Below are 13,834 nucleotides of genomic sequence, written 5' to 3'. Positions count from 1 at the left end.
CCAGAGCAGCCGCCAGGACAAAGGTGGTTTAATAATCGCAGGAAGAGGGTTAATTGTTCGTGAGAGTTGGGTTCCAGCACAGGGAGTGGCCGGAGGGCTGAGTTCACGGTGCTTTCTAGGTTGAGGGGAAGGGGGTTTAGCTACTATCGGTCTGCGGTCCGAGTCACGGGCTGCGACTACCTTGGATTACGTAACGAACTTGGAAAGTTTGTTCTTTCCGTTCACGCAGCTTCCCTAGAACAATGAGATGGCATTAGGCTGCAGTGGCCAATGGTTGCCAGCAGATTGGTGCTTTGTTTGTTTTAAATAAAGGAAAGCGAAGAGGGCTCTTATCCGGAAGACCAATGATCGCGTGACTCAACCGCATTTATACCCTTGCCAGAAGTCTCCCTCGCATAGTAATTACAGGACAGTCTTTCTGCAACGGGCACAGTTCTACTGCTGCTCACTGCAACTAAAAAGAAAATTAAAAATCTGGTCAGGTGTGAGCTTCCAGTACCAGAGAGAGGGGAACACATGGCCTTCCGTAAATTATATCAAGCATATTTTTTTAGAAGGGGAGAGGTGCGCACAATGTTGGAGTAGAAATGGTTGGGAGGCTGTTGCCTTTCTGTTGCTTCACCACATTTTTTATTGTTTAAAATGTTTGTCATTAGATTATTATTTTTTATGCTAAAAGCTGCCAGAGGTTTAGTAGTAAAGTGCTAACAGCAGGATCAAATTATTCCAGCTTTTGGAATACAACAATTAAGAAAAGTAAGCAGGTGAAGGTCTCCAATGCACCAACTTCTTTGAAAAGAACAAATAAGAACTGTCAGTTGGATCCATTTCCTTGTTGTAGCCCGAGTTCCTGGACAGAATGCTTGCCCTTGCCCATCATAATTCATGGCCCGTAAAATCCAGTAGGAGAGGGTGGGCTGGTCAGTCCAGTGAGTGGCCAATACCTCAGAATGGGAGGGAGTTATGCCCACCACATTGAAAGAGGTGTGGTGAAGCCCCTCTTAAAGAGGCACTCAATGGATCCAGAGGTTTTGAGAAAGCTGCTGCTGCCCAATCTCTTATGGGAAGTCCAGCAGCAGGACCAGAGTGCAACTACACTCTCTTCACTTGCGATTCCCATCATCTGGTACTCAAAGGGATACTGGTTCCGACAGCAGAGGCATAATATAGTGATTGTAGCTAGCAGCCACTGAGAGCACATATTTGAACAAGCTTCATCCCCTCAGAAGGGGCTCTCCTGTGCCTGCAAATTTATCCAATTAGTTAATAAACAAATTAATAAGTAAAGAAGCTGTAGGCACTTCTTGTAAACATTCCTTGTTTTCCCTAATGATGACTGTTGTCATCAAGAAAACATGGGTCAAATGAAGGGATGCTTTCAGTAGTACACATTGTTTGGAAACTACATTATTGTTACCTTGGATTTTCATGGCTGCATGCTCTGTGTATATGACTGAGGTCAAAAAACAGATGACAGCATGCTTTGAGCTGTATATATTACCTTGTTTGATTACACATGCTGAGTAGTAGAAAGTGTTCTTTGAAGCAGCTCCTGCGTTTCTCCTCTCTAAACATAGAATTACAATTATGTTCCAGCAAGACCTGGGACTATGGCTTGATTATTTAATGGAGCTATCCATTTGGGGCTGATCTGGCAAACTGTGGAAATGAAACTCCATGAGGTGCAGATCAGTCATGCAAAATGTCAAATAAAATATAGTAATTTTAAAAACTGACACTCCCAATGGGGTAATTCACGAGTTTCTTAACTTCAGCTGTGGTTTGACTTTGTTAAATGTAGGTTTGGGTTTTGTGTGTGGTAGACTAGGCGGAGAAGTGGCAACTTGCTCTATTTTTTCAGTAGTCTCTTTGGTTCATCCTGTTTGCTCGGTCCATCTTGTGCTTCCACTTCTACTGCACCTTAGCAACTAAGTTCTGGTCATCTAAGGGCTCTCTCAGAATTTGTTGTATTGCACATGTCCGAATGGACCTCACAAGTGCAGAAATTCATATGATATATTGAATCCAGCATCCTCAGGATTTCACTTTTTAAAAATTCAACACACACAAAGTTTCTAGTCCTTAGGATTGCAAAGTGAAGTTCAAAAACATTTTGTGGAGCTATGCCTGGTGAAATAAAATCTGCCTGTGTGTATCTGTGTTAGAAAAAAGAAAGATAATGGTTCAGGTGTGAGGAGTCAGTGGTCTGTATGAATGTGCTCCCCCAAATTAACAGCAACAACAAAAGAACTGTGCAGAGAAAGAAAACTGGTGTGTTGATTTTAACTTGCACAGTTTGTCCTAGTCAAAGCATAGGTGCTACCTTTGGCCATCATTTTCATTTTCGCTGTGCTAATTTCACTGTTCTGCTTGACTGCAAGGCAAAACATATGGACTGCAAAAGAAACACAGAGAGTGGCAGGGCTTGTGCCTGACCTTATGCAATTATTTGCTATCACAAAGGCTGCAAGAACAAAAGAACAAAGCCAAAAGAAAACAGCAGCTCTTTGCAAAAGATTGCAATGGTATCTACAAGGAAGGATTGGGAACTGAGAGAAGGTATGGCCTTTGGGCGCAAGAACAAAGTTCTTATTGGACTTACCCTTGACAGAAATACTTGCTTTCAGCTGATTTTCCTTTCACAACAATTAATACTCCCAAGAGGAAAGTGTTCTTTTCAGAGCTCCTCTGCAGAAATTGTATGTGCTGGAGACAGGTAGAAGAAAGAAAGGTTGCTGTACTTTTGCAGGCAACTATAGCTCACTTCAAGAAGATTTTGGACTGCATCCCAGTTTGGGTACTTAAAAAAAAGTTAAGCAGGCAGAGTCCAGAAGAATGCATGAGTACTGAATATTAACATCATTGTCCCAAGCATTACTGGAGGGATAGCTCAGTTGGTAGAGCATAGAAGCCTTTTTCACAGAATTGCAGAGTTGGAAGGGACCATGAGGGTCATCCAATTCAACTCTCTGCAATGCAGGATTTCCCCGCCCCCCCCCAACACGAGCCTGAGATTAAGAGTCTCATGCTCTGACTGACTCACTCTGGAGACTCTTAATCTCAGGGATGTGGGATCCTGTCTAGACTAGATGATCCTCGTGGTCCCTTCCAACTCTACAATTCTGTGATTCTATGAAAGGAGTTGAATTCCATGTAAATGTGCTTAGGATCACAAAGCAACACTTCTACGAGGGAAACCAGGAGGCAGGCAAGGGAAGGCAGGCAGGCTGATGGCACCTATCACTGTGTGTGCCCTTGTTCAGAATCTTGTCTTTTCCTAAGGCACTTTAGGTCTCAGAGCTGGTGACGGATTTACCTGTAATCAAATCTTTTGCAGCCACCCTCAGGGAAACCTGAAATGTCATTTCTGCCCAAGCGATGACTAATTTGTTTTGGGAGAAAACTGAAGTTATGTAGACAGATATCAATGTTCAGTGTGAAGACAGATTTCTTTGGGTGAAAATTTTGGGAAGCTATTCTGGGAGGGAGGGAGGGAGGGAGGGAGGGAGGGAGGGAGGGAGAGAGAGAGAGAGAGAGAGAGAGAGAGAGAGAGAGAGAGAGAGAACAACAACAAAAACAGACAAACTGCCACTTCATGAGATAACTATGTAGGGCTGCAAACTGCTACCTTGGCATCCTCACCCCAAGGAAAAAATAGAAAATCATCTCAGACACAAAATATCATCTAATTTTTAGGAAGCATATCAGTTGTAAATCAGTGGCTGCTCTCTTTCTTTCTTTCTTTCTTTCTTTCTTTCTTTCTTTCTTTTTAAACGTAAAACCTGGTTTAGATACTTTCCTAGTCATCTGTTCTTCTGTGGGGTTGAAGAAAGGCTGCATGCCCCTTCCTCCAAAGGAACATATCATAGAAACTTGATTCCTTGAGAACCATGTTTGGGCAATCTCTGCACTTCTGAGTGGTACCAACAGTGTGAGTTGGGCCATCAAATGTGGACAGTCCACATCACAAAGTACTTCAGGAGGCTGTTGGAAGCAAGGGCGTAGCATTCATTTTTTACATCCCATAAAAGGCTTGGCCAGCTGAGTAAATGCCTGAACCAGGAGGACTCTGATTCTCCTTAAGAGGTTTTGACTTCATGGGTTGGGTCGCAGGTGTCCTCCTATGAATGTGAATGGAAGGACTCAGTGGGTGAGGCCATTTTTGCCAACCACTCCCTCCTGCTGCTGTGGAGGATGCCCCATCTAAAGGGGAAGACCGAGTCAGCTAACATGGTGTTATGAAGGTTGTGCACCACCTTCAATCTCTGCCAATGGGTAGCAAGATTCCAAGGGGTTTCAGGCGCTCACCCAGGGTTGTGTTTCCATTGGGAAAGCTAAGGCACAGTGGAGGCTTGTGATGTATTTTACACACATCTACATCTAAAGTCTTCAATGTAGAGGGTGCAGAACATTATACTCCAAGAGTAAGGTTACCAGATGTCCCCATTTCCTGGGGACAGTCCCTGGATTTACAAATCAGTCCCCATACAAAATCCACTGAAGTTGAAAAGTGTCCCCGGATTCATGGAAAAAAATCTGGTAATCTTATCCAAGAGTCTCTCGTTCTCCTCGCATAGCTTCAAGAAACCTGGGTCTAAAGCAGCAGTCAGTCATGGCCCCCAGTCTCTCAGTGCAGCCTCCTCCAGTCAGCACATGGAGTTCTGCCTACTTCCTCCCATCACCTTGGCAACCTCAGAAATCTCCTGCCTCTGTCCACGCCTCAGGGCAGAGGGGAAGGATAGTTTTTTTTGCACTGCCAATTTCTCTTCATGGCCAAGTACCTGGCTCCCCATTGTTTCTCAATGGCTCTGCAGTTAGCTAGCCAGGCCAGGCCGGTTTGTATAAGCTAACCCAGGAATTCATTGTCTCACACAGTTCTGCAGTATGCATTCTCCCTTCATATCCCAAATATTATCTAAATAGTACCATTTATTAATTTCTACCATTCACTAACAGACTCTGTTACACTAGATCTGTGACAATAGCCTCTCCTGCCATTAGGAGGGATTTTTCCATGAGTGGATACCATAGGATCTAGCCTTATTTTGGCTTTTAAAGCAAGCATTAGGGATGGGAAAAAAATTCAGTTCCATTCACATAGAAATGCGAACATACCACATTCACAATTTTGAAATGGTATGTGAACTGGAGAATTTGCAGTTCTCCAAATTTTGGCAATGCAGTTCTCCAGTCAAGTTACAAAAATTGGCAACTATAATAAAAATGTGTATATTACAAAAAATAACATACAAAGATGTATTATGTTATGAAGCACGGCTTGTGAAATGTGAATCTCAGTCAAAACTGCATACAGCAATATGTTTATGAGGAGAAATCTGCACTAAAATGCTGACAATTTTCCATCAGCATTTATAACAATTGCAAATCATTGCAGAAATGTGGAGAATTGAATTTATGATTTGAAAAAAATGAAAAGTTGGAAAAGCACATCCTGGAATACAGGAGCATTGCTAAGCAAAAGTCCATGATACAAATTTGCATACCATTAGCAGATAGCTAGAAGCCTCTGGGTGCCCAACTGCCCTGTAAGCAAAGGTGGTTTTTTTTGAGGGGGGACTACTTTTTTTAAAGGGGAGTCGTAGGGTCAGGAGACCTTGGGCTCAGGTCATCTGAGCCACCCACTAACAACAGCCATGCTGGAATATAACTAGCAGTTCAAAAGCACACCAATGCAAGTAGATAAATAGCTACCACTGCAGTGGGAATGTAAACAGTGTTTCTGTGCACTCTGGTTTCCATCACAGTGTATCTTTGTGCCAGAAGTTGTTTAGTCATGCTGGCCACATGATCTGGAAAGCTGTCTGTGGACAAATGTCTGGTCCCTGAAAGTGAGATGAGCGCCACAACCCCTTAGTCCCCTTTAACTGGACTTAACCATCCAGGGGTCCTTTACCTTTTACCTTTTATAACTAACAAGATGCATCCTGCTGCATTTGTGGAACTGAAGTCTAAGCACGTTTTGCTAAGCTGGAATTCTGAGCTCATTTGGATCTGCTGCTCGTCTCTGAAGGCAACTGAATTTATGTGCCTTAGCTAAGAGCATAATACCAGTACTGATCTGTCAAGATTATCTTGCTATCATTTGATTTCTTTCATTCTCTGTGCTTAATGCTATGCCTCTATTTTCTCACACTGGGCATGATTTTGCCCAAAGGTCAGCATGATAATGGCCAACTAACTGGATTTATTGGGAGAGATTTATAGTGCAATCCTATGTATGTCTACTCAAAAAGTAAATTCATTGAGTTCAGTTATGCTTATTCCAAGGTAAGTGGATTCAGGATTGTAATTTTCAGCGTATAACATACCTCTTGCATCAGAATCAATGGCATGTGAAGTAGCATTGATTCACTACAGAGCGAAAGACAGACACAGACTCCTTGTAACTTCATGCTTTTCATAAAAAGACTGCATAGCTGCCTAAATACCAGGCACCGCTGCAAAGTAGTATCATTTGGGTGACAAAATGCTGTATTTTGGTATGCAAAACATGCCATGGTTTATTTTTATAACCCTTTTATGTGCAAAGCCAGACACCCATTTTGTGACCTTTGGGCAATCTGTGATAGTGGGTTAAAATGTTGCACTGAGAATAAAACTGAAAATGTGAGCAAGTGCCATTGCTTTAAAATGCAAAACAAAGCAAAACAAAAAAAACCCAAATCTGATATGGCAGTAATAAATGACTAGGCCATCAAGGAAATCAGCAATTGGTATCTGGTCTATCATTTTTTTCATAAGAAAAAAGCCAGAGGCAATCCAATATATTTACGTGCCTGAGGTGAAGGACTAGACAACATTGCCACACTGAGAGATCAACTGGACTGGCAGTGGGACAGTTTAGGGGGACCTGGACATGACATGTTGTAGGTACAGTTCTGTCCTCCAACAGAGGAGAACGGCCAGGGTGTGTGGGGGGGAGGAGGGGCCTAGGACCCAAACCAATGGATTCAAGTTACAGGAAAAGGGATTCCAACTAAATATCAGGAAGAACTCTCTGACAGTAAGAGCTGTTTGACAGTGAAGCAGACTCCCTCCGAAGGTGGTGGACTCTCCTTCCTTGGAGGTTTTTAAGCAGAGGTTGGATGACCACCTGTCATGGGTGCTTTAGTGGGGATTCCTGCATTGCAGGTGGTTGGACCGAATGATCCTTGGGGTCCCTTCCAACTCTATGCTTCTGTGATTCTGTGAAAACAGTTACCACTGCCTTCCAATATTTGTTAATGCAACTCATAATCAAAAATATTAAACAGAAATTGTACAGAATTAGTGTTACGGCAGTTGTTCAACAGACACTAGTTCTTCTTGTCTTTCATACATTTTCAAATGTCAGCATCTAGTTCTCTTTCAGTGCGACATTTTTGCAGGTAAGTTGTTTAATTAGGCCTGGAGGGCACAGCATCAAATGCACAGTCACCATTTTGGTTTGAGAAAGCAGATGTGTTTTCCTCAATATGATTGTGGCTGTTATAAGTTTGGCTTACTCTAAATGGGTTTATCAGGAAGGTTTTGCTCAGGGTGCTGAAGTGAACAGTAAAGGTACCCAGTGGCGTAGCGTGGGGGGTGCAGGGGGGGCCGGCCGCACCGGGCGCAACATCTGGGGGTTAGGGTTAGGGGGCGCAAATCCACGGGTTAGGGGGCGCAAATCCACGGGTTAGGGGCGCAAATTACTTGCCTTGCCCCGGGTGCTGACAACCCACGCTACGCCACTGAAGGTACCTTAAAAGTCCTAGCCTTTGGCATATGACATCCATCAGACACCCATTTGGAGAAGGGGCTGAGAGACAGTTAAAAGCAAATTTTATTGTATTGAAGGACAGAGGAATGAGATTGTCAGAGCTGTGAGTTAGCTGAAAGGGAAGCACCTTGGAGTCCAAGGGCCTTTCTTTGAATAATATGATGCAGGATTCACATCTATGCTTTCTGTTGAGGGAATTCATTGGCCCCCACTATGGTCTACCTGTTTATTTGGAAATAAAGCAAATACAACAACAACAACAACAAAAGTATCCAGTGCTTATGCATCCAGCCCCTTGACTTTTCATTGCTCAGGGAAGCAAGGAGCTCCTGACAGACTGGTGTCAGTGGTGGGATTTTTTTTGTATGTGATAAATGTGTAACCCCAGATGGAGCAAATGTTGAAAGCAACCAAAGCATCCCAACAACAAGGTAATCAGAAAACGGAGCATTCATTTAATGTGGAAATGGAGAACAGACAAAGGGATGGGAGATGGACTTTGCTCACTGAGACCTCTTGGTAGAATCTCATGCCAAAAAGTTTGTTGTCTATGCTATAGTCTTCATTACTTAGGCAGGGCCTTCTTCCCACCCCCTGGCCCCCATTTGGGCCCTAGTTTTTAGATTAGCTTCGCATTTTATTTACAGCTGTGTTCTGTTTTCAGTGTTTTCAGTATTTTGGGATGTGTAAGCCTTGTAAGTACATTTTATATTGTCCAATATATTATATACAGTCAGTGCACAATCAGCACTCATACAGTATAATTTTACATTGGGTACCCAGGGCCCCAGGAGTTGTCACCTATGCAGGTTCTAAACTAGCTCAATCCAATTCTTAAGCCTGTAACACTTACCTGGGAATCATATCCTTTGGAATCCTATCCTATTAGGCCCTTTCCAACCATACACTTTGCAAACAGGAAATTCATGTGCATGCCACAAAACATTTATAACAATTTGCGTTCCGTCAGCCACTTTATATCAGTCTACAGCTCGTCTCCAGGTCTTAACTATTAGCTCCCAGAGCTATGTCTACTGCAAGAAGGAGGAGAAATATGCCTGGCTCTTTGAAAATTTGAATGTTCAGTGTCAGCAGTTCCATCGCTGAGACAGGGAATTTGAGAATTGTGGGTACCCAAGCTGGATCTGGACCACTGCAATAGAAAGCTGTTGTCTATTCTTCTGAATAGGAAACCGAAATATTTGCTGGAGATTTCACAAGGCTAGGCACAGAGAGATACTTTGAAAAGTATAAAGGCCTTTCCTTGAATATATCCACTATTAAATTGCACACGCATATATCTAGGACAGAATCTTTCTTGCTTCCTGCAATCTTGTCACAGCCTAAAGGGGAAGCGAAACAATGGAACAAGAACTTTTGGCTCCCACTGTGCTAATTGCAGTGCCAGAGCAGATGCAGGAGGGTGTGGAAGGAGGGGCAATGAGGAGAGAAGGCCTGAAGTTCCCCCTATTAAAATGCTTTAAGAAAAAGAAAAGTAAAACCAGGAATTGTCTTCATTGCTGCTGCCTGCTGCTGAATCTGTAAATCATTTTAGGAACTCCACCTCCCCTTTTTCAGGAGGAGACACAAAAGAGAGCAAACCTTGAAACTTCACAGTTTTGTTTTATTTTTAAATCATAATAGTATCCATGTGCCTTTTTAAAATACCCTTTAAAATTGGCATCTTTTTCTCTCTTTAGCTTTGTACATATTAGCAGCTTAAAATGCACCAATGTCATATTGCCACCACTACATTTCAAGTCAGTTTGGGTGAGAGTGGGGTTTTTTTTGTTAATTTTTATTAATTTTTCTGTTTTACAATTTAGAATACTGTACTCATTAATACGTCCTTAAAATATCAATGACTTCCGTTCTTTTCTTTCCATGGTTCATTTTGCATATCATAAATCCCTGCAGATTTTACAAAACCTAAACCATTCGGTATTCCATTATTACATTCATCAAAACTTATTTACACTGTTGAATTCATCTTAATGCTGCCAACGTTTTCAAGTGTACACAATTCACCCCATATATTCAATAAACGTTTTCCAATCTTCTCTAAATGTATGTTCTTCTTGTTCTCTTATTCTACATGTTAAGTCTGAAATCTGTGCATATTCTGTCAGCTTAAGCTGCCATTCTTCTTTAGTTGGGACTTCGCTCTGGTGAGCTAGTGATTGTCAAGCTGCTATGCTGTATAAATTTAACTATGGGAAAAGGCAATTTTGAAAGAACACGTGATGCATTCAGATGGGTAGCTGACCTACAGGGATACTTGTTAGGTTAGCAGAAGCCTTTGGCTATGGACAGTTGGGAGAAAAACCTGGAAGAGACAATAATCTGCTGTGAAAGTTGTGATCCAAGGAGACGTTAACATCCCAATCTGAAGAATATTCATCCATCCATCCATCCATCCATTTAATGTTTTCCTACCCCATCTCTCTCCCAAGTTGGGGTCCAAGATGGCTCTTGGGATCCAAGATGACATAAATCACCCTTCTCTAATCTGCTGCTCTCCAGCTGTTTTGGATTACAACTCCCATCACTCCCAGCCAGGTGCAGACTTGAAGCAACTCTATGGGGGCAATGGGTCCTCTCCCTTATCAGTGACATTGTAAAGGGAAATGGTTTCATGGTCAATTTCAACGCTAACCTCTAAGGAGGAGAAGTCAGTTGCATCAATAAGTGCTCTCCCTTTGTCCTGGGGAGGAACAAAGCACAGAAAAGACATGTCACACTTATCCTGTAAGAAGCCTAAAGCAGCCTTCATACCAACTGTGCTGGCTGGGGCTGATGGGAATTGTAGTCTAAAAGAGCACCAGGTTGGGGAAGGTTGGCTTAAGCCCCCAGCTAGGCCAGAAGAACTAGACCAGTGGGACAAGCAGTGCTTCATCCTGAGGCCCTTTGATTAAGGTTACCAGATGTCCCCATTTCCCGGGGACAGTCCCTGGATTTACAAACCAGTCCCCTGACAAAATCTTATCATTCCTATTGAAGTTGAAAAGTGTCCCTGGATTCATAGGGAAAAAATCTGGTAACCTTAACTTTGATCTACAGCTGGTAAGCAAAGAAGGGAAGGCAAGGAGGTTTTCTGGGCAAGCATAGCAAGCATCAATGGACAACATTGCTTTCAGAACTTATTTCAGGCCTTTGTTCTGCATATCCATCTTAAATACATTTGTCCCCCTGACAGCTGAAACCATGAAGAATGGGTTTGACTCGTCGTGAAGGCAAGTTCTTAATAGAAAGCTTCCAGCTTCCATGATTGAATTCCAATGTGCTTCTCCCTTGTTGATGCTTACTGCTCGCTTCACTCATTTTGCATTCCACATTTCAGCTCACTGAAGTCAATTGGGGGGGGGAATCTTATTAACTTCAATGGGCTCTGGAGTGGCCCCTTAAGATAAGCTACACCTGTCTGAGTAGATAGCGAGCAGTTCAGAATACTCTTTATGCTGCCTCTGAGATTCCATACTTCCGTCTCTTTAAATAGCCATGACATCTAAAAACCTTAAAAGCTGAGATTGCATTGGGGGAACAGAAGGGATATTTGGGGTTGCCACCTTGCTGAATGGCCTCTCACTATACTTTCAGGCCGTTAATGTGTTTGCCTGAGCAAGCAATAAGGCAGCATTAATACAGGCCAGTTACTGTCCAAAGTTTGCCCTATAGAAGTCTTCTCCAACCTTGGTTCCCAAGATGTTGGACTACATACCCCATCAGCCCCGACAATTAACCATGCTGGCCGAGGATTATGGGAGTTGGAAGCCAACAATGTCTGAAGACCCAAGTTGGAGAAGGATGCCCTGCAGGTTTCTTAGATGGGATCCAGTCACTGAGCAATTACATTCAAAGGCAAAAGTAGCAGTGCTGGCATTCGGCTTGTAAACCTTGTAAACCCCTCCTTAATTTTCCAGCCACCTCCTTTCATTGTGCTATTTTCCACAGCATGTGCACAACCTTCCATGATGCTAGCTGTGATGGACTGATAGTGCTAGAGGTGAAGAAAATGCCTAAATATAATTCAACCCTCATCCATAGAACGTCATCTAATCCAAATTAATCCATTGCACCCAGCCTTTAGATCCACACCATATTTAAAATACATCCAGCACATATTTAAAGCACATGACTTCCCCAAAGAAACATGGGAACTGTAGTTTCCCCTTCACAGAGCTACAATTCCCAGCACCCTCAACAAACTACAGTTCCCAGGATTCTTTCATGAAGCGCATTTGCTTTAAATGTGTGCTGGAAGTGCTTTAAATGTATAGTGTGGATCTGCCACAATTTTTTCGATGGGTTTTTGATCCATGTCTTTAAAAAATAAATAAATCTGAATAGTTTCGTGTGGACTCTTTGGGGGCCTGAAAGAATAGGCAGAAATTTTCTTAACAAGATAAAAACAAGTGTGTTTAGAGATTTTAATTTAGAGATGAAATTAGAACAGGTTGATAATAAAATTGGGAAGATGGACAAAAAGATTGAGGAGACAGTTAGTGAACTGAAAGGACAGATCAAAGAGGTTTCAAAGAGAGTGGATGAAGGATTTAAGAAATCAAAGCAGGAAATGAAAGAGTTGAAACGGGAAGAAGAGAAGATGAAAAACGAGATTGCAGACTTAAATAAAACACAGGAAGAAATGAAAGATTCTATTGCAATGAATGAATTAAAACAGAGAGAAGTGAATTTAAGATTGAGACACATACCGGAAATACAAAACGAAAATATAAAAGAAAGATTGACAAAGGAAATTGCGCAGTGGATGGACTTGCCGGAGGAAGAAGTTGCAAAGAGAATACAGAATGCATTTAGAATGAAAATCAAAACAAATAAGCCAAAGAAATTCCCGGGTGACTGTTTAATAACCTTTAAAGACAGAGAAATGAGAAACTTGGTACTCCAAAGGAATAGAGAGAGAAGATTATACATAGAAGGGAATTACATAATTATATTCAAAGACATACCAATAAGACTGTTGAAACGAAGAGAAGCCTATAAACCGCTGGTGCAATTACTTAAGAAAAATAAGATCGACTTTAGATGGGAATTCCCTGAAGGAATCTCTTTCTTCTATAAAGGTGTTAAAAGAAGACTAGTAAGTCAGGAGGAAATAGGAAAATTTACAAGAAGATATAAAGAATTACAACAAGGAGAAGAAGAGGTAAAAGGAACAGAAGGAGGAGCAAGAAGGAAGGAAGACTCTACATCAGGAGGAGAAGAAGAATTGATCGGGAGAGAAACAGAAGAAGAGGAGGAAGAGGAAGAAGGAGAAGGGACAGAAAAACTATAAAGCAAACCTAAATCTAAACAACTAAAAGAATGACGCTAAAACTATGGAACTGGAATATTAATGGAATGAACGATAAGAGGAAACGAAACGGAATTGAACATATTTTGAAAAAGAAAAAGTTGGATATCATATGCCTACAAGAAACGCACGTGGCAAGAAAGCATAGGAAAATTCTGATTAATAAAAGATTAGGGAACGAATTTATATCCTCGGATAAAGAGAAAAAAAGAGGCGTTGTTCTATATATTCAAAATAAAATCGAATCTCACCAACTATTTAAAGATGAAGAAGGGAGAATCATTGCGGTCCAAATTAATTGGCAAGGGGAAAAACTAATAATTGTTGGGATCTATGCACCAAATGGGAACAAGACAGAATTCTTCAGATCGCTCGAAGAGAAGTTATTTGAGTATATGGACCAGAAAATTATACTAATGGGAGATATGAATGGCGTGACCTCAATAGAAATGGATAGACTAAGAAAGACGATCAATAAAGAAGGGAAACTACCCAAAACTTTTTTTACGATGACGAAGAATTGTAACCTGGTAGATATGTGGAGGCTCAGACACCCATTGGAGAAGCAGTTCACCCACTACTCAGAACCAAACCAATCTTTCTCAAGAATAGACCAAATATGGGTGTTGAACGAGTTAACCCCAAGAATACAAAAAATCGAAATACAAGCGAGGGTGATCTCCGACCACAATCCAATAGTAATGGAGTTAAAAGGTTTGGAAGAAAGATCTTTTAGGTGGAGATTGAACGATAATTTATGG

This window comes from Podarcis bocagei (assembly GCF_964188305.1).
Source record: "Podarcis bocagei genome assembly, chromosome: 3".
In the NCBI taxonomy this organism is placed as follows: Eukaryota; Metazoa; Chordata; class Lepidosauria; order Squamata; family Lacertidae; genus Podarcis; species Podarcis bocagei.
The sequence above is the reverse complement of the archived record's forward strand: the minus strand, read 5'-3'. Positions refer to the sequence as shown.